General features: G+C 35.2%; 1 long non-coding RNA gene across 1 annotated transcript; it reads right to left on the reverse strand.

Annotated features, from left to right (window-relative positions):
- Positions 1-1,952: 1,952 nt before the first annotated feature.
- Positions 1,953-15,555, reverse strand: LOC126887032 (uncharacterized). Its single transcript, XR_007698929.1, has 2 exons — positions 14,837-15,555; positions 1,953-14,775 (listed from the first exon to the last, which is right to left on the reverse strand). It is a non-coding gene; the product is annotated as an uncharacterized LOC126887032 (long non-coding RNA).
- Positions 15,556-19,332: the final 3,777 nt, after the last annotated feature.

Genomic DNA, 19,332 nt, shown 5'->3' on the forward strand with positions numbered 1-19,332 from the left:
CTTGGGTACACCAGCACATTCGGAATGTGGCCACTTATTGCCACAAATTTGATATCTTAGTTAGGTTTCTCGAGAACGAGATAATGAAGAAGCCATTATAAAAAATGCAAGCAGCATCTTCCTCGTCACTTGTCTCAACATCGACGGAATCGATTTTGTCGGTTCGAATTCCTCTTAAAACGACCCATAACTGTAACGATCAACTTCAGTCATATAACAAAATTAATGCAGTGTAAAAACGCATAAGAGTGAGATGGCATACCTATGCCATCTAATCCACCTGCTTACTATGCCATCTCAAGCAACATTGCAATCATACCGTTTTTTTAACCTAATTTTTCTTAAGCACATTTTTAAGATATAAATCGATACAGGCGTGATAGACATAAGGCAAAAGAACATCACAAAATTTAAAAACTTAACTCGGGTGTAAAGACTCGCGAATTATAATGTGATACAAAAAAAGTCAATAAATATTTTGTCCTACTTAATTAACATTCCAAAGGCTACTGCTGTCAAAATAAAACTAACATGCATAAGTTCAACAATGTTGACACATTTTAACTTGAGGAACTGAAAACTGTCACACTAGGCACCAAATTTGGAATAGTTTACGAAAAACTCGTGATATGCCATCTCAGCCAGTATGCGGTCTCGGGCATATTTTCCCTACTTGATATTCCCAACTCATCCCCAACCTCTTTTTGTTTCCTACGAAACCGCTATCTGCACCGCTTTTCGCGACGCTATCCTCACATCATTACTATTCGCGATTAAAACTGAATATAGAGGGCAGGCCGAATGCAGTAAAATGGCCGACATACATTCAATTGAGGAACAGTAGAATACCGATTTGATTTAAAATATTTTAATGTACTCATAATGTTGAAATTTACTAAAAATTTCATAACAGAGACCAAATTTCGATTAAAATTTATTAAAACAAGCAGGAACTGGCCCATTACAATCTGATAATTTTAACGGCAAGCTCGGACGGAAAAAGGACGAACGAGAAGTTGCAATCGGAGATTTTGGAATAGGAGTAAGAAACGAAAGAGGCGAAATACTTACTACAACACAAACTGTATGCAATGAACACTTTTTTCAAGAAGAAACAGAATAGGAAAAAATGGACGTGGGTTAGTCCAGATGGAAGAACTAAAAGCGAATATGATTGTATAATAACAGACAAAAAACAAATTATTCAAGATGTATCTGTACTTAACAAACTTTCAGTAGGAAGCGATCACAGACCAGTAAGAGCCAAATAACGATCAACCTACAAAAATAAAGAGCAAAGATGATAAATAGTTTGGAATTCACCAAATCAGTCAGAAGCATACATAAAAATATAGCTGAAACTTTACAGAGTAATAATCCCAAACCTCTAAGTATCGACGATCACAATAAATTAATAACAGACTCAGAAACGCATAACTCAAATTTAGCAAGAAAAATGACACAAAAAGTGAAAAGATTAGCGAAGATACAAAAGCTCTAATATTCGTGTTTAGCGACAGCAAAACCCATGAGTAATCCGTTTGCATCAATTTAATGGAGAAAACCCTTGAAACTCTAGGAAGATGACGTCTCTTGTGGTGATCCGGGGGTCAGTTATGATGACGTATTCGTGTTCACTGACCCCAAACACCCCCCAAAATAACAAAATTTGGTCGTTAGTATACTGATTTTCACATGTTTATGCACTTTTAGGTACATTTTATGTAATTTAAAGTGCAATTATGCATTTCCACCCATTTTTGAATAGTAGACTTTTTTCCTGACGTCATCCGGAACATACTGCAAAAAACTGCAAGTCTCTAGGTGCTGTATATAAAAATCGATTTATTCGGGTGTTTTTAGTGCTAAATGCCCCGGTCTAGATTATTTCGTTTTTGTAAGTGTGTCATGCCTGTGAATTCCTTGAGGGAACAATAAAAAAAAAGAACACATACTTTTTAAATAATTTATTCGATTGATCCATAAATAAACATATACAATATTTTAAGGTATTTATATTAGGGACCTTAATAAAAATTTTCAATACTTGAAATCTCTATCAACAAAAAGTATCTGCACGGAAAAATCAATATAACAAAATTCTTTTAATTTTTAAGCTCGTATTTGGAAGCAGTAAAAATTACTACCTACGCACAGGTTGTTGAACTCGCTAAGGTAAAAAACAAATTTGAATCAATTTGATTATCAATACGGTTTTCTTCGTAAAAATAGTTATTTCTCTCCTAGATGATTGTGTAGATTTTCTCTAAAAACATGTTTTGCTCTACGTTCCTACCCTGCTATCTTATAACTCCTAGTTAAACTTAAAGACGATTTCAAGTTAAATTAAAATAATTCACCAATTAGAAAAGTAATCAGAAACTAACACAAATATCCATTATTTAAAATTTTTATTGAATGTGTCAAATGTACAAAATTCACAACAATACGTTAGTGGATTCACGCACAATATTTTTGACTTGTTCTTATCCTTGACTTAAAAAGAAGTGAAAGTATTTTAGTGAACACATTAACAAAACAAAGTTTAATCCAATTTAAAAACATCGGTGTTTCGGCGAATTGGCCTTAAAGGACCCTTGTGCCTGGTTGCACTAACAGATTTTAATCTTAAGACATGACTTAAGCTCAGTTTGTGAAACATAAGAGTTGCAACATTGAGTCTTGGATCAATGTTCAGCTTGAACCGATGTTAATCTCAACTCTCTGTTATTCTCAACTTAAGTTGCTGCTTGAGTTTAAGACAAAGCCCTAGACAGTCATAATCTATAAGCTGAGCTGAGCTGAGCTAAGCTGGAGCTTAAGATCTGTTGGTGCAACCAGGCATTAGTCATATAACTCCAAGGAAAAAAAATTAAAAGCAGATAGTAGAGAAAGCCAAGATTGAGAAGGGCGGGAAAGTTAAAACGTTTAATGGAAATAGAAAAAGTGAAAGGAAAATAGACTTAACAGTGAACAAGAATTACAAATCACATTCAGATATCATATAAGAAGAATATTAGAGAATTGTTGGAAAAAAGAAACAGTTCCGATGTTTATTGAAGCAGATTTCAAACAACTTTCCTCTAGATTAGGTACTATACACTGTGGGCTTCGCTGGTATCGCCAAGTAGCGGATTAGTAGTGCAACTTCGGTTGGAACTTTAATGAGAAAAGTATTGTGAATAATAGCAAATAATAATTGTTTCAAATTTATTATTTAATTCTTATCGTGTAATATTTACAACGCAAAGAAGTAATTATATAAGATTTTGCTTATCATTTTGATTAATGTTAGTTTGCGAATATTAGTTTCCTTCTTTCCTACTTCCGATACTTTCACAATTATCGTGTAGATGGCGCTTAGATTAATAGATTAATTACATTATAAAATGTTAAAACACCAAATTTCAGTATTTAGAGCGTAATTATATTTAAGGTAAAAATATAGTTATGCCACATCTGTGGCCAACTAATATTTTTTCCTATCGATGTTTTTAATTTCAATGTTTTAAATTAATCGCTTTGACATGTATGTCAAATTTCCAACCGAAGTTCACTGATTTGTCACTACTGGCGCTCACGAACTTTTAAATATCCCCTCTACCTAAGAGCTCACGGCGGATAAGGCGTATAGCTATTAACTAACGAGACTGACCACAGGGTCACTTCTCGAAAAATCCTTTGTTCTGTGTGTTCCATTTTGGTGACAATGTGGCCAAATTTATCAAAAAATTGTAGTTCTTCGCTCAGATGAAGAACAATTGGTCGATATCGTCGCGCATTTGCTGATTGATCGTTGTCGTAGTCCATTCAAAGTTTTGTCTCAAGAACTGATTGCAAAATTGGAACCGTCAAAATACGAGAGTGACTAACTGATTCTTTAGCACTAAACTGTGGACTGGCGCTGCTACAAGTATAGTAGGCATGCGCAAATTGCTAGTAATATCAGTTGTTCAGCGTGTAGTCCAAGATATAAATACAGAAATAACAATATGCCGATTATGATTCTTAAATTTGTATCGTCTCGCATCTACGTCACTCCTGTTCCTCCTTTTTATAAATAATTCAGCTTGTTTACTGTACGTTACACTTTCTTCTAATGTCTTCGCTCTACTTTCGATCTCTCAGCGTATTTCCTGTATGTAATTCTTATCAGTACTCTCAACTGCCGTTTTCAGTACCTAAGTAGTCTTTGTGTTGTGGCTGTGTCGGCTCTGGATTCTGACGCATGTCCTTATTGGTCTTACACTGGCTTAATAAATTCTTGGATTCATCTCAGTCAGTGTTAATAATATGCTGGTTTCGCCTTATAGTGTTATTAAGGCATCCTGTTAATCTATTTGCTTTTTGTACTTGATTTCTCACGTTTTTGTACAGGTCTCCATAGCTATACAGTCTAATTCCATATTCCAAGGTGTTTTATTTCCATTAATTGTTCAATACTGATGCCATCAATTTCTATTTTACAATTGATTGCTTCTTTGCTGATTACTATTGTTTTAGTTTTCTGAGACGAGATTGTCATAATAAATTCTTCTGCTCTGATGTTAAATCTGTGGACTAATCTTTGCAGACCATTTTCATCTTGGGCTCATCAATATTGCGTCTTCTGTGTAACAGAGTATTTTTACTTGTTTGTTACTCTGGAACTAGAATTCTCAGCCTTCCGTTTGAATATAAGTTTATTTTATGTGCTGTGGTTCAAAGATATAAAATATTTGATAATTCATGATTTTTCAAACAATTTCTTGTTGTTTACTTATGTTTATAAAGCGCTATTTCCTTTTGTGGACTTAACAATCTAGTACCTACATTAGTAGGCTACTTAGAGTAGATTACATTTGTTAGTTTTGATCGTTCTCTTATTTCTTGACTGGATTTGCGATTGCTGAGTTTAATGTTGAGCATTCTCCGTTCCATAGCTCTCTGAATTACTTGGAGTTTGTGGACTATGTTGTTGTTAACAACCCATGTTTCAGTTCTATATATCAGAACCGGCAATAACGTAGGTACTGATCAAAAGTTTTTGCCTTTGAAGTATTTGGTAAGTTTAATTTGAATACTGTTTGTAATCGACCAAATGCTGCCCACGCTCAGGAACATCTTCTATTTAAATCGGCCTAAAGCAGCAGAGCTTATATCAGCTCGATATTTAATAGACACATTCATCACAACAATATATTTAACAATAATATAACAGTGTATAAATAAATCTATTTTATATTCTGAAGACTCAAGTTTTTTGCTTTGTATCATGATGTTTGGGCCACTCTATAACAGCTAGTTCCTTAACACATTGGCTGCGTTTATAAATATTGATAAACTTACGTTGAGTGCGTTACGAGGCATATATGTCTCGTAGTGTAACAGTCGACGCAGCCAACTGTTAGTATAATACGAGGTATATTTGTCTCGTAACCAAGCCAAGGTGTTAATCCATCTAATTGGTATCTGAATTTACTTAAAGATTTATCTGAAGATTTTAACGACACCCGATTTGGGCGTCGAAACGTTAATAAAATTATTTTTTTCAATTTAATTGTGGTTTATTTCCCATCTAAATAGTTAATTATAAGATTTTAAATTTGAAAACGTCTTTAAACAATTTTCGCTTTGCCAGGTGGGTGCTAAATTCGTTCAATATTAAATTTATTTACGCTACAGTTGGTACCTTTCAATATTTACACATTTGTACGTTCGAGTCTACAGCCCTCGATCTATACGTGTCGCCCTTAGGCTCGATGGACATTTGCATGTTTTCAAGGTGCGGGCGATCGCGCGCGCTGGCGGATTAGCAGTACATGAGTTGAATTGATTCACTGCACACTCGAGCTGACCCGCGGCATGCACGCGAGAGTGCAGTGAATAAATTCAACTCATGTACTGCGGCTTGAAAACACGCAAATATACACCGAGCCTTAAAGTTGTTCTAAAGTGACGTAATATCCCGGCACATCGAGAACAATTATGCCCATGTGCGCTTCTACAAACTTTATAATTAACAATAAAATTCTACGATCAAATCAGTTTTTCGTAATTCCTCAATGAGTGTCAACACCCTTAAATTCTTGTACAAAGAGTACATCAGCTCAGACATCAAAACAAGAAAACCACGAAGAAATATTAAGCTAATTATTCGCATGTATCTTTTTTGATAGAGTACTGAGTGTTCCGTTTTAGAATATGGCATGTGACAAAGCATTGTATACTTATCAAATAACATATTTTGTATAAAGGCAGCCTAAATCGTTTGACAAGTAAAAAGACTACGGGAAATGTAAAGAGATTCACGATATGATCAAAACTTCTAATAGAAGTTTTGTTTTCTCATATCGTAAATATCTTGGAGATTTGTACAACCCTTTGAAACCGTACACTGTTATACAATTGGGAGTTACTTGATGTATTATTTTGGTATTGGTGTAAAATGGTCATTTTTTAAGAACTACATTATCAATTATATCTTGTGACAAGTTGAGTTTTAGAAGTAATGTTTTTTTAAACAATCAAAATATAGGCTCGATCACTCAGACTCACTTCATTGTAAGTCTAGTATAGGTACTGAATTTTGACAAGGGACACAAGATTACGTGAAATTTTCAAGGTCAAAGCTCTTGTCAAAATCCACTACCTATAGGTACTCGGTGTGAGCCACACGGTAGCTAGAGAAATTTTGAGGCGCAATAGTATAAAATTTAATGTGAATCTGAGGTTTTAATAATGAACTCCTAGGTGAACCACGTAAGCTGATGGACGAGTAATACAATTTGAATCTTGGCTTATTATAGGTAAATATGTGCGATTTCTAGGAAAACCTAATGGTTTTCCAAGAAATCACACATACTTAGTGTCATCATATTCGAGTAAGGAATCAATATGTTCTCTTTTAGTTAATTCTTCAATAATCGACATTATGTCACTACTTTTTAATTTAACATTTAAAATCAGAGTTTTTAACCTCTTTATTATGTATATTATGTGGCTGCACGCATGGTGTTATCAAGATTCATTGATAATGGTCTGACTGAACTAATAACGTATTAATTCAATCAATCCATTTTGATAGTTTTTACATTTAAATATACATATTAACAAGTTTTTACACTTCTTTTTTATTTCCCTTAGTAATTTTATGTTTAGGGGTTCACAGCTCGGTGAATATTCTGACATTCAGGGACTAACTTTTCAATCTAATAGCACATAAAATAGCATTAAAAATATTACTCTACATCCCACCAAATTGAAAACAATGGGAACCTCTGGTTACACCTCCGAGGCTTCTAAAATTTGCAAGCCATAACGGATACTGAGACTAAGAAGCTGAGAGAATTTTACAATTTATAATTCACGTCCCATCTGCTTAGCGCGGTAAAGTTCCAACGAGAATGGTTCCCTTCGTACTCCAAGTAAACATGTAAATCAAAAATGAATAATTATTTTCAATTTCGTTGCAACACAAAACTACAGCCGCCGCATCATATTCTAGTTCAATCAAAGAGTGCAGCAAGCACCTATACCGGTTTCGAAACTTATTAGTCTCTCATCAGGAGGCACATATGCTGCTGTCTCTGATCTAACCAAAACAAACCCCGGCGTGCAGTTACGGATTGTAACGAACGAAATGGCAGGGATGCCCTAGCGGCATGCTAGCAAAGACTAAGTTTTCAATCTAATAGCACATACAATAACATTAAAAATATTACGCTACATCCCACCAGATTGAAAACAATGGGAACCTTCTCTGGTTACACCTCCGAGACTTCTAAAATTTGCAAGCCATAACGGCAATGAATTCTGACATTAATTTGTACTAAACGCAACATACACACCAATATATCTTAAAAAACTCATTGTAATAATAGTTGTAACATTTTGATATTGAATAAGTAAAACTAACTTTTGGCAAAGGCAGTAAGTCGTCATTCTAAAAGCTAGTTCACACCAATAGACACATCGCGCGGTTTTGGTCTCATAGATGTGTCTCAGTAGATATGTCTATAATATACCAAACTTGGACTACGGGTCGTTGTGAGACCAAAAATCGCAGGTCTAAAGTCTCCCGATTGAAATGGGTGCGTGCACGCGGTCTCTGCTTGTGCTTGTTTTTGTTTACCATGTGGCCAAACGACGAAATTTTAAAATTTATTAAAAGCTATCACGCCTTCTTTTGTTTGTGGGATGTAAAAAGTCCCGGTTACAACAACCAGGTGAAAAGAAGAGCGGCCATGGATTCACTGGCTGCAAAGCACAATTGTTTCAGTGGAGGAAATAGAAAAAAAAATACATAATTTAAAAAAAATTTTTTTACTACAAATTATTACCAAACAGGCAGTCATTCCGCCCAAACCAATGTGTGTCATGGTTGTTGGCGAAGATGAGACTAAAACAATAATTACCACCACAGTGTGAAATATAGATGGAACAAAGATCGGTGTCTCTAGACCATGTCTATGTATCAAGTTTAGACCTTCCCTAGAGCGCCCAAAGAAAATCGCACAACATGGTCTACAGGTGAGTACTAGCCTAAGACATAAACTCATGTAATCTTCGCGATATTGTAAGGCAAGCGATTAGAATATCATAAACTACATTTTTTTATCAAGTATCACTTAAAACTGTGAAACATCTTTGTTTCATAACTGGATTTTTGGAACTAACTAACCTAATTCCCCAACTCTACCTTGGAATTTGCCGTTTTTATATCCGTAAACATGTTTTTCACCTTATTACTTTTAGGCCGCCCGCACAGGGGTCGATCGAAGACACGTATCGAAGTTTGCGCATCTTGTACGAACCCTGCGGCACATAGGCGTAACCAGGATGATCCTAAGGGGGGTTACAACTACTGGAAAGGGGGGGGGGGTTACAACTACTGGAAGGGCTCTGAGGGGTATGGGGGTTAAGCGTATAGAGCTCAAAGTACGTCCCAATGGGGGGGTTATAACCCCCAAAACCCCCCCTGGTTACGCCTATGCTGCGGCACAAGCGATTACTCTCCGCACACTTGTCGATTCAGTTTGCTCACATCTTCCAACCAGGAAGAATGAATTTTTTATATCTCTACCAAAACGACTATGTCGATCTGTGAAAAGTACGAAATTTTTACATTTTTAGTATAATTTGTATACAATGAGCATTATACAATAATTGAGAGTATTTTTCTACTTCCGCAACGAATTGTATAATACACACCTAGAAACAGAAGTACAATGTTTTCAGAATTTTATGTTACAAACACATATATATCTACAAAGCTATTAGTACTACAATCAACGAACATAACATTCACCGATCTTTAAAAAAACTAAAATTTAATTTACAGCAAAAATCAACAAAAAAAACAAATAAAATAAACTTAGCTCCATGACTGGAAACGTGCGTCTCACTCACACACAACGAAAAGTGAATCGTACAAGACGAGGAGATTTGCAATCCTAAACGCCCCGTCTACGGAGCTCAATTCCACAACGAAGGAACTTGAGTGGCGGGGAGAGATCTACGTGACTGGAATCGAGTCGACTACTTCGAGCGTCGACCCACGAAGTGATCGACTCGAGTCCAGTCGCGTACGTCTCTCCCCAACATTCAAGTTCCTTCGTTGTGGCATTGAGCTCCGTAGACGGGGCGTTTAGTAGTCGTCTAGGATTGCAAATCTCCTCGTCTTGTACGACTCTCGTCCCTTGCGATCGGTAGCGCACGAGAAAGTTCAAGTGGGACACACGTTTCCAGTCATGGAGATAAGTTTATTTTATTTGTTTCCTTCGTTTGTTGTTGTTTGCGCTAAATGAAATTTTAGTTTTTTAAGATAGGTGAATGTATGCTCGTAGATTGTAGTAGGTACTAGTAGCTTTGGAAATATATTGTTTGGAATATAAAATTCTGAAAACATTCAACTTCTGTTTCTAGATGTTTAATATAAAATTTGTTGAGGAAATAAAAAAATATGCTCAATTGTATAATGCTCATTGTATACAAATTATACACTAAAATGTAACAATACCGTACTTCTCACAGATCGAAATAGTCGTTTTGGTTGATATACAAAAAATGCGTTATTTCATGGTTGGAAGATGTGAGCAAACTGAATCGACTAGTGTGCGGAGAGTAATCGCTTGTGCCGCAGGGTTCGTACAAGACGCGCGAACTTCGAGACGTGTTTTCGATCGACCCATATGCGGACCGCCTTAGTCTAGTAGCAATTATGTGCTTTTTATATAGATTACCAGTAACTCCCAATTAATAATTGAAACCACCTATCCACGCTTTAACTATTTACACAACACCAACATATCGACAAACGCCAAAGTTACAAAAATGTTCAAACGATTGTACAAGGATGAACAAGAATAAAAAACACATACCATATAACAGTCAACATTCAATTTGACAAATAACATGTAGGATGATTCACTTTCTTGAAATTCAGTTTTTGGAAACGTCTACGCTCTCCTATCGTAAACCGAATGACAAGCTGCTACATTTTACACTTATCTATGTCTACACATTTAAATATAAGAGATTGTGCTAGGGCGCTGCAGAATTAGTTACACCTAAGGCTAGGGCTCCACGAGCTACCGATTGACGTTAGCAGTAGCAGTAAAATGAAGCGTGATAAATGAAAACAACAGCGATAATACTAAGCGGGTCCACTGTGCAGTAGATTGTCGCTCCAGAGGGGAACGAGGCGCGTCGTCAAGGTCATTGGTCATGTCGCAGACGGATAGGTCCAGGGTCCAGACCTATCTTTAGCAGTTATTTGCAGCTCGTTCCTGGCTCCACAGGTAGTAATGTAGTTCTCTTAGGTGCAATTGCCGTTAAATCTGATTTTTTTGTTCTTGTCAGTTTATTTTGCTGTTTGGTATTTTGAATTACCTATAGTATTGTTTAAAAAAGAATAGTTGGTCAACGCTATGAATAAATTTGTTTAATTCTAATTGAGACAGTCACCAGCTGTCACCACCATTTCTGTCAGGGTCGCAACGTCACGCGTAACTACGATAAATCCAAAATGCATAGACACCAAGTTGGATACGATCCTAGTCATAGCACACCAACTCGCATACATATTAAGAAAAATAAATATATATGGAAGAATATATTTAGAAATTGAATTAATGATGGCATGCTATTATATGTATAATGTATAGTAGCATGACATCATTAATTAAATTTCTAAATATATTCTTCCATATATTTATTTTTCTTAATATATATGCGAGTTGGTGTGTGTTAGGAATAGGATCGTATCAAACTTGGTGTCTATGCATTTTGGATTTATCGTAGTTACGCGTGACGTTTCGACCCTGACAGAAATGGTGGTGACATCTGGTGAATATCTCAATTAGAATCAAACAAATTTATTCATTGTGTTGACCAACTATTCTTTTTTAAACAATGCCTATATGTATTCATAATGGACACATTTGTTGAGTTTGATAGTGAACTATTAATATTAGAAGTGCAAAAGAATGACTGTTTGTATGATTTTAAATAAGAGAATCATAAAAACAGAGTCAAAAAATTAAATGCATGGACAAATATTTGCCTAATCTTTCTTCTGGGTTCAGGTTATCACGCATTGATGTGTCCTGTTTTCTTAAGACATCTTCTATTTCACATAGTAAAAAATTGAAGGAAGACACTGCTATCCTGTAATATTCAAACTCGTCATGATATTCTTTTAAATATCATACAGAACAAGTAAAAACTTCGTTTGTATAATGGTATAAAAAGTTTATTGAAAAACTATTAAAAAGTGATCCAAAAGGATTCGCAAAACGTTTTCAATCTAGATCAGATCATCTTCAGTGCGTTCTGCTTAGTACATGAAACTAGTAACCTTGTACAATAGGTGACATCGAGAAATATGATTTACATTTTTAAAAGTTGATGTTAGTGGCGACTCTAGGATTACCCCAGGGTGGAATATTAGGTCCACTACTCTTTTTACTTTATATAAATGATATGCCTGAATATATCTCAGAAAAATACATATTCATGTATGCAGATGATACCACCATACTTGTCTCAGCGGAATCCTTCGAGTTAGCACATTCTAAGGTCAAGAATGTAATCTTGTCATTTAAGAACTGGTGCTACCGAAATAATTTGGTAATAAATATAGATAAGACAGTATGTATTCAGTTTTCTTATGGTGAAAGAAAAATAAGTACTTCTGCGTTCGAAATTACAGACAACGTGCTTATTAAATTAGTTGATAGTACTAAGTTTCTTGGCACGATTGTGGACAATACTTTAAATTTTCGTGAACACGTAAACAATACTTGTTTAAAATTGAATCGAGCTTATTTCGCGATATTGTCGTTAAAGGACGAAGTCCTTTGCACGACACACTGTAAATGCGTTGGTTACACTATACTATTCCCAAGTGTATTCCATAATCAGTCAAAACATTATTGTTTGAGGACAGGCATCGGAAAGTTTGAGAGTATTTGTCCTACAAAAACGAATAATTCGAACAATATTTGGTTTACGCTTTAGAGACGGTTGTCGACAATGTTTTAAAAATAATAACATTCTTACGCTTGCTTCAATATATATCTATATGTTGTTATCACGCACGTTCACTAAGTTAAATGATCTTAAAACAGCAAATGACTTACACCCATATAACACAAGAAATGCCGGGATAATATATCTTCCCCGTCATATTCATACTAATTTTAGAAAATCTCCTGAATATGCAGGCTCCCTACTTTTTAATACACTACCATCTAGTTTTAAAAATTTTAATTCACTAAGAACTTTCCAAAAAAAACTTAAAGCAATTCTTAATAAGCCATGCCTTTTATTCAGTACGTGAATTTACAGAATGCTTAGCTCTAATTATTTAGAAGATGTCCAATGTCTGGGGCGAATTTTAATTTTTGTATTGACATAATTTATAGAATAATTATTGGCAACTTATTATGTATTTGTCTTGTACTAGGTATATATTATTTTTGTTTGTAATTGTAGTGTTGTAATGTTTATTGTATTTTTTTTGACATGCTCTATGCATACTTGTATGTAACCAAGGGTTAATAAAATTATCTATCTATCTATCTATCTCTAAGTCGATGTTAAGCGATAAAATTTAAGAGTGCTCAAAGGGCAACATGATTCACTGCTCGATGGTAACGTGTGGTACTTGCCAGTTAGATGGACACAGACCAACCAAACAAACGAAGTTTTTACTTGTTCTGTATGATTTTTAATTATGGTATACAGTTTATTGGTATATATTATGTATATATATTGGTATATACAGTATACTGGGACTTTCCCATTGATTTTTATATTCTTTTATAGTCCATGTGGTGAGACCGCTCCCGTCTGAAAAAAATTTCTAAATCGGTTTCTTTGTGGATTCCTATTCAAAAATGTCCCCTTTAAACAAATCTGAAGGGTGTCGGGCGGAATTTTTGGGCAGAAATTGTTTAAACAATTTTTTTAAACAAATAGAAAAGATCAGGTTTTTTGCTCTAGAACATATATTTTTAGATTTTTTGGGTCAATCTTGGGTCAAGTTAATAGTTTTTAAGTTATAAGCGATTTAAAATCCGAAAAATGATAAAAACGCAATTTTCCGATTTTAAATCGCTTATAACTCTAAAACTATTTTTTGAGAAAAATGTCAAGAAACTTATTTTATTTAGAATGTCCTAAAGAATACAGAAAAAATATTTTTTGGGGGAAAATAGGAGATTTTTGAAACGGAGCGCGCCTCACCGGCAAAAAAATCGGATACACACGCATATTTAACAATTAAAAAACAACGGTATAAATTAAAGTTAGAAGCCATCACTCTTCAGAATCTTGAAGCTGAATATTTAGTCTTCAATTTAAGTATCTGGCAACCTCAAACATACTAATTTGAATATGAGTTTTTAAGCCTCGAAAATGCGTATTTTCGCATTTTTCAGAATTTAAATCGCCTATAACTCGAAAACTATCAATTTGTGAGAAAATTTACAAGATACCTTTCTTGTTCAAACTGACCAACAAAAAAAGTGATGTTTTCTTTTTGTTTAAAAAAATTGTTTAAACAATTTTTGCCTAAAAATTCCGCCCGGCACCCTTCAGTTTTGTTTAAAGGGGACATTTTTGAATAGGAATCCACAAAGAAACTGAATCAGAAATTTTTCCCGACGGGAACGGTCTCACCACATGGACTATTAGTTTGTTGTGTAAAAGAACAAATTTTCCATGTCTTTCTATGTAATAGAACAAGGCGAATCCACCATTTCCGTTACTTTTTAAACCTACGTCGGGCACATTGCCAATACTAAAGCAATTTTATGTTAAAATGATAGGTTATCTATAATATATTATCGGTACGAATTTATTTACTTTAACTACTATATACACGCATAAAAAGATAGCAGTGATCGTAGCCACGTCATACTAAAGCTCATGGAGCCTCTACAAGATCAAGACGCGGCGCTATGCGCGTTGTAAACTGCCGCTCTCATGGAGCAATGATTTTACTGCTGTGCTGTCACCGTAATTTTACTGCTTCTGCTAGCGTCAATCTGTAGCTCGTGGAGCCCTAGCCTAAACGATCGAGTAGTAAGAATTTATTTTATTGTATAAAGATATGCGTCATTTTCTACTACCGAGTTCAATGAAACTGAACTATTCAGTAGCTTTACCACGTAATATTTACTATTTTCAATTTATTTAATGTTACGAGGGTGAGTAAAAACCAAAACATGAGATTAAAACATGCCAAATTAAATCGTCCAGATTTTTAATAGGTAACAAATATTTAAGCTTTAAGTTTCGTCGCCTCCTTGCCTTATAAATTGTAAAAGGCAGAGATAAAGGATGTAACCAGGAATTGCTTCCAACAGAGGTTTCAGATTTACTGATCTGGGGACTTCTCATTTCTTTAAACATTGAAGTATTGTGCTTATATGGGATTGAGCCACAATTATTGATGTAATGAAAATTACATTTTTGATTAACCATTTGACGTTTCGATTTACGTTCCGGAAATCGTTCTCAAAAAAGATTATTCTAAAAATTCTAGGAAGGTTGTATAGCTTTTTAGTTTTATTAGTTTATGTGTCTTATAACGTATGTCAAAAATTGACATACTTGGCCTAGATCTTACAGGCCACAGCAAGTGTGTGGTTGAAAAAAAAAAATGTTTGAGGGTAATGTTATTACCCTATATATGTATATCAAATTCTGACTGTTTTTGAGTGTTATTTTGTGTTGATCTGTTTGTATAATCTCTATAATAGCTATGTGATTGTGTAAATTCAGTTTTTTTTTTCAAATTCCGTAAATACATATAGACGTGTTTTCGTATATTGTGTGTATTTTCGATGATTTGTTTTTCGACTTCCTCTACACAGCTATTGTTGGTATGTTCTTGTTGTTGACTTCATCTTTTAGTATTGGCAACCAAAGCCTGCTGCATTCCATTGATGGGTTTGCTACATACATATTTTTCTTTAGTTAAGATCGATGCAGGCTGCTTCTTTTCCCTTTTTCTAATCATGAAAGGAACGGACATGAAAGAGACAAATCGAAGAAGCAGCGCTCATCTTATATATATATATATATATATATATATATATATATATATATATATATATATATATATATATATATATATATATATTATATATATATATATATTTATATATATATATATATATATATTTTAAAACGTTCTCCTACGTCTTCCGATGCCTAGTCGCCATTCACTTCGGTCCATCCAAAGGTCTTCATCCAATTCTCTTTCTCTCATTTCTCGATTTATGCCTTCTCTCCAACTCAGGCGGGGTCTTCCTCTTTTTCGTCTACCATGAGGGGTCCACGTTAGGATTTGTTTCGGGAGTCGTTCTTCGGACATTCTTTGTACGTGTCCATACCATCTAAGCTGTTTGGTACTAATGTCATCTACTATTGTGTGTTTCACATTCATTATTTCCCTAATTCTGTTGTTGGTTACCATTTCTAATCTTGATTTTCCTGCTGAGCGCCTCCAGAAATCCATTTCTGTTGCTTCAAGTTTTCTCTTGTATCTTTCTTTTATTTGCCATACTTCACTGCTGTAAGTGATTATACTCCTAACAATTGTATTGTATATTCTATGTTTGTTGTTGTTTGATATTGACTGGTCCCAGAGGATGCTATTGAGAAGGGTAATTGCTTTTCTTCCCTGGTTGTTTCTTTCTTCTATCGTCCGGTCTACGCTTCCTTCTTGTGTGATGGTCATACCAAGGTATTTATATGCGTCGCAATGTTTAATAATTTCGCCATTCCCCAGTGTAAGGTCCTGCTGTGTCCCACCGATACACATATATTCGGTCTTCTTTATGTTTATTTCCAAACCACCTTTTTTGTACTCCTCTATTAATTTCCTTGTCATATATTCTATATCATCGTAGTCTTGCGCTAGTACAAGTTGGTCGTCTGCAAATGACAAAGTGTATATTGTATTGTTGCTGATCGGTAATCCCATGTTTTTGCATTTGCGTTTCCAAAGTTTTAGAGTTTGTTCGAGGTAGATCTTAAATAATGTCGGTGAAAGGCAGCACCCTTGTTTTAGGCCTTTGCTAATTTGGAATCCTCTCGATAGCCTGCTTCCAACTTTCACCCTTGATGCAGTTTTGGTATACAATTGTTTCGTCGCTGTTATTAAATTTGCGCTTATATTGGTTTTCTCTAATGCTTCCCATAGTTTGTTTTGTGGGATGCTATCATACGCTTTTCTTAAGTCCACATATAACAGATGCACCTCCTGGTTGACGGCCAGTTTCTTCTCAATAATCTGTGTAATACAAAACAGATGGTCAACCGTTGATCTCCCTGCCCTGAATCCTGCCTGTTCTTCAGCTTCTATATCTTTATATTCGTTTTCGATTTTATTTTTAATCAGTTTTCCGTATATTCGGCTGATCGAGTTCGTTACAGCGATGCCTCTGTAGTTGTCACATTGATCCCGTCTGCCTTTTTTATGTATGGTGGATATCCATGATGTCTTCCATTCTTCTGGGATTTCCACTCCGTTGATGCATCTTTGAAAGAGTTTAGCCAGGTTTTCATATAATTTTGTTGTGCCATATTTTATTAGTTCAGCTGGTATGTTCCCTGGTCCTGGTGCTTTGTTATTTTTTAAAAACTTACATACTTCTTCTACTTCTTTTGTTGTTACCCGTAATGGTGAGGCTAAGATATTTACATTGCTGGTATCACTGTTATTTAGAAATTCCGCTCTGTCCTCATTTAAGAGTTTTTCAAAATATTCGTCCCATTGATCCGGTGTGATTGCTGATATTATATCTCTTTTCTTTTCCTGTCGTAGCGATTTTAATACTTTCCAACTTTCTGTACTTCTCCGTCCTCCTAAATGTGTGTTAATCATGTTACACTTTTGCTCCCAAGCCTCATTCTTCTTTTGGCATATCATTTTTCGCACTTTAGCTTGGACCCTCTTGTATTCTACCTTATCGGCGTCGGTCCTTGTGTTCAGAAATTTTTTATACTTCTCTCTTTTATTTTTAATCTCTTGTTCTATTTCTTCGTCCCACCAATACGGAGTTTTTCTGTGGTTTTTTATTTGGAGTCCGAGGGCCTCTGTTGCTGCTTCCTGAAGACATGTTTTTATATAATGATAATGCTCTTCATTGCTGGTAAATTGCATGGTTTCTAACTTTTTATCTAATCTACTCCTGTATAAATCCCTCACGCTTTCTTGTTCTAAGCTGTTTAGGTTGTATTTCTTTTCTGTTAATTTTTCTATTTCCGCTGCAGCTTCTTTTAAATCTCTTGCTCTATCTATTCCTATTGTGAGCTTTGTTTTTAATAGATGGTGATCACTGCCGCAAGTGGCTCCTCTATATACCCGCACATCCTGTACAATCAATTTAGTCTTTTGTCTTATGATTGTATAGTCTATGATTGATTTCAGCCCTCGGGTATTTTGTGTCCATGTATATTTATGGATATCTCGGTGTTGGAAGAATCCGTTTGTGATTTTCATATCATTTTGTTCGCATAAGGCTATTAGCCTAGTACCATTGTCATTTATAGCTTCTTCACCATATTGGCCTATGACTTTATTGTGCTGTTTCTTGCCTGTTCTACTGTTTAGGTCCCCCAAGATTATAATTTCTCGTGATCTGCCGATATTTGCAATTTCTGAATGTAGCTTTTCAAAAAAGTCGTCCTTAATATTCACCAGTGCATCATCGTTTACTGCATATACTCCAATAATCGTAATCTTTTTTCCTTTGATAGTTAGATTCATTTTTATGAGCCTTTCGCTGATGGCTTCCCAAGCAGTTATGAATCTCCTTAGTTTCTTGCGTATAAGTATACCTACACCTTGTTGTGCTCTTTTCTCCTTTGGTACCCCGCTGTAGAAGTAATCATATTCTCCGATATTTTCTGATCCTTGACCCTTTCGTTTTGTTTCGGTAATCACTGCGATGTCTATGTTCAGTCTATTTATTTCGTGTATTACTTCGCTCATCTTACTTGACGAAAAAAGAATGTGTAGCAAACACATCAGCAGAATGTAGCAGGTTTGGGTTGCCAATACTAAAAGAAGAAGTCAATAACAAGAACATACCAACAATAGCGGAGTAAAGGAAGTCGAAGAACAAATCGACAATCTCATATCAGTGGCGTAGCCAGGGAAGGGGCCCAAGGGGGCCGGCCCCCCCCGAAATTTATAAAATTTTATCTGGAGCCTGCCTTGGATTTTTACCAATCCGATTTGGTCCACACAAACCGGGACATCTTGAATGCGGAGTGCGAGTTATGGAAAAGCCACTGGAAGATTGCCCAGGTTACGCCTAAAACTGCTACTTCAGTGCTAAAGGCTTTGAAGGACGAAGATGATGCTTTTCCTAACATGAAGATTCTGCTTGGTATATTGGCAGTCCTCCCTGTCACAACAGCATCAGTTGAAAGGTAAATTATTATACAATATTTCCTATAAACTTTGATGAGTTTACTTTGAACTATAAATAGTTAATATCGTTCCTTTTAGTTGTTCTAGTAATATGTTTTCTTCATTGTAATTTATTGAAGTTGTAACAATTTTTAATAATACTAGACAGCTTGTCAGTAATATTACTCATTACCTCACTTTAAAGTTCAAAAGATTCCAGCTTTTTTTAATTTTCCAGATCATTTTCAACATTGAAAAGACTGAAGACCTATTTAAGAAATTCAATAGGTGAAGAAAGGCTCACTTCCCTTGCACTCTTATCCATACATCGAGATTTGCAAGTGAAGACAGAAGAAATCATCTGCCAATACACAAGAACTCCAAGAAGGTTGCAGTTCCATTAGTAGGGCACATCT

The sequence above is a fragment of the Diabrotica virgifera genome, chromosome 6, assembly GCF_917563875.1.
Source record: "Diabrotica virgifera virgifera chromosome 6, PGI_DIABVI_V3a".
Lineage (NCBI taxonomy): Eukaryota > Metazoa > Arthropoda > Insecta > Coleoptera > Chrysomelidae > Diabrotica > Diabrotica virgifera.